General features: G+C 37.8%; 1 pseudogene; it reads right to left on the reverse strand.

Annotated features, from left to right (window-relative positions):
- Window positions 1-542: 542 nt before the first annotated feature.
- LOC128578106 (protein SET-like) lies at window positions 543-1436 on the reverse strand (annotated as a pseudogene).
- Window positions 1437-2778: the final 1342 nt, after the last annotated feature.

Below are 2778 nucleotides of genomic sequence, written 5' to 3' on the forward strand. Positions count from 1 at the left end.
ACTTCTGCACTGCTGGTGGGAATGCAAATTAACATATTCCTTTTGGAAAGATATATGGAGAACACTCAGAGATCTAAAAATAGATCTGCCATTCAATCCTGTAATCCCTCTACTGGGCATATACCCAGAAGACCAAAAATCACAACATAACAAAGATATTTTCTTTTTTTACCACAAAGCTTTGTGGTGTTGATTCTATACAGTTTTTGTTGGGACAGGAAGAGATAAAAATGAATTTGGAACAGAAATGGGTTTGTTGGGACAGGAAGAGATAAAAATGAATTTGGAACAGAAAGGGGTAGAGATTCTTTTTTCATTGTGTTCTGCTCAATATATTCCGCCCCCCCCCAATAAATTGAGAACCATGGTGTAGAGAAAAGAGATCTCAATAACAAGTGACCGAGCACAAGAGGAAAAAAAAAAAGAGAGAGAGACTGCAACTTGTTCCCAGGGACTTGAGAAAAAAAATTTTTTTTTTTGCTTCTTCCTTTTTTTTTTTTTTATTAGATCATAACTGTGTACATCATGGCATTTGTAGGAGGTTAGTCATCTCCTTCATCCTCCTCTCCATCTCCCCTTCATTATCTTCTTTACTGTTGTCCTCATCCCCTTCTTCATCAATATCTTCCAAACCTTTTTGTTCATCATCATCATCATCTTCTTCTTCTCCTTCTCCTTCATCATCCATATCATGAAGCAAGTAGTACTGTAATGGATTTGGCCAAATATCATCCTAATTCATCTGCACCTCTTTGATGACCTCTCCTAATTCATCTGCACCTTCGTCAGAATGGTCAGTAAACCCAGTAAAGAAGCTCTGGTTCCTCATGCTGCTTCTTCCTGCTGGCTTTGTTCTGCATTTGACTGGAATATTTCATCAAACCCTTTCCAGATTTCCATTTGATTTCAGCGGACTCTAAAGATGGATCACCACTCTCATTCAGATGAAATTCTTTGGAGACAGAACATTATTTTCAAAGTAAGAATTTTCATCAAAATAAAAATCTATTCTGTAACCTGATTTAATATCATCAAATTCTGTCACTTCAACTCTGTTCAAATAATATAGTGCCTCATTGCCCTTCTCTACAAGCAGTGCGGACACTTGTGGATGGTTGACAAATGTTGTTACCCTACAATTGAGGGTTTGGGTGATCAATTCTGACCTATTCTGAAAAGATATTGGTGGAGTTGTATTTCTGCTGTATCTTCAAAATCTCCTCACTGCCTTCTTCATTAAGTCTGTCTATTTCATTTTGAACTTCATCAATTGTTCAATTTCTTCCTGCAGTTCTTTTTCTTTCTTCTATGGCAATCCCAGAGAGGGTGTCCTCTAGACTGGAGGCAGTAGGTGGTCTTAGTTTCTTCTTCGGAAAGGGGAGCAGAGACTGGCGTTTGGGGGCGATATTGCCAGGAATGTTCGAGAACCTGACCATGAGTCTCCCAGCTTGGCTGAAAGAATCTCAGAAAACTAAGCAAAAGGCAGTTTTAATTCCAGCAATTCAAAATTGGAAACAGTGGAGGAAAATTTGGAAATGCTACACTGCAGAATTGTCAGGAAAGAATTCTGGATTTAGTCCAAACTGTAAGCAAATAAAAATTTAAAAACAATGGACAGGGCTAAAATCTGAGAAAAGTTATACTACGGTTTTCTTCTGAAACATATTTTTTTCTCTCTAGTTCCTCATTTTTACCAACCATAAATAATAGTTGGATCAATTTATTTGCAAAACAAGTTTTAGTCTTACACTTGGTGCAATTATTTGCATAAAGTGCAGTAGGAATAGTGATTGCCCATAAAGACTCTGATGGTAGTTTTTCACAAAAAATTATCAGATTAGCCTTTTTTTTTTATTGTTGGGGATTCATTGAGGGTACAATAAGCCAGGTTACACTGATTGCAATTGTTAGGTAAAGTCCCTCTTGCAATCATGTCTTGCCCCCATAAAGTGTGACACACACAAATGCCCCACCCCCCTCCCTACGTCCCTCTTTCTGCTTTTCCTCCCCCCCCATAACCTTAACTGTCATTAATGTACTAATATCAAAATTGAGTACATAGGATTCATGCTTCTCCATTCTTGTGATGCTTTACTAAGTATAATGTCTTCCACTTCCATCCAGGTTAATACAAAGGATGTAAAGTCTCCATTTTTTTTAATAGCTGAATAGTATTCCATGGTATACGTATACCACAGCTTGTTAATCCATTCCTGGGTTGGTGGGCATTTAGGCTCTTTCCACATTTTGGCGATTGTAAATTGAGCTGCAATAAACAGTCTAGTACAAGTATCCTTATGATAAAAGAACTTTTTTTTCTTCTGGGTAGATGCCCAGCAATGGGATTGTGGGATCAAATGGGAGGTCTAGCTTGAGTGCTTTGAGGTTTCTCCATACTTCATTCTAGAAAGGTCGTACTAGTTTGCAGTCCCACCAGCAGTGTAAAAGTGTTCCCTTCTCTCCACATCCACGCCAGCATCTGTAGTTTTGAGATTTTGGGATGTGGGCCATTCTCACTGGGGTTAGATGATATCTCAGGGTTGTTTTGATTTGCATTTCTCTAATATATAGAGATGATGAACATTTTTTCATGTGTTTGTTAGCCATTCGTCTGTCATCTTTAGAGAAGTTTCTATTCATATCTCTTGCCCATTGATATATGGGATTGTTGGCTTTTTCAAGTGGATTAATTTGAGTTCTCTATAGATCCTAGTTATCAAGCTTTTGTCTGATTGAAAATACGCAAATATCCTTTCCCATTGTGTAGGTTGTCTCTTT

Source organism: Nycticebus coucang, chromosome X, assembly GCF_027406575.1.
Source record: "Nycticebus coucang isolate mNycCou1 chromosome X, mNycCou1.pri, whole genome shotgun sequence".
NCBI lineage: Eukaryota > Metazoa > Chordata > Mammalia > Primates > Lorisidae > Nycticebus > Nycticebus coucang.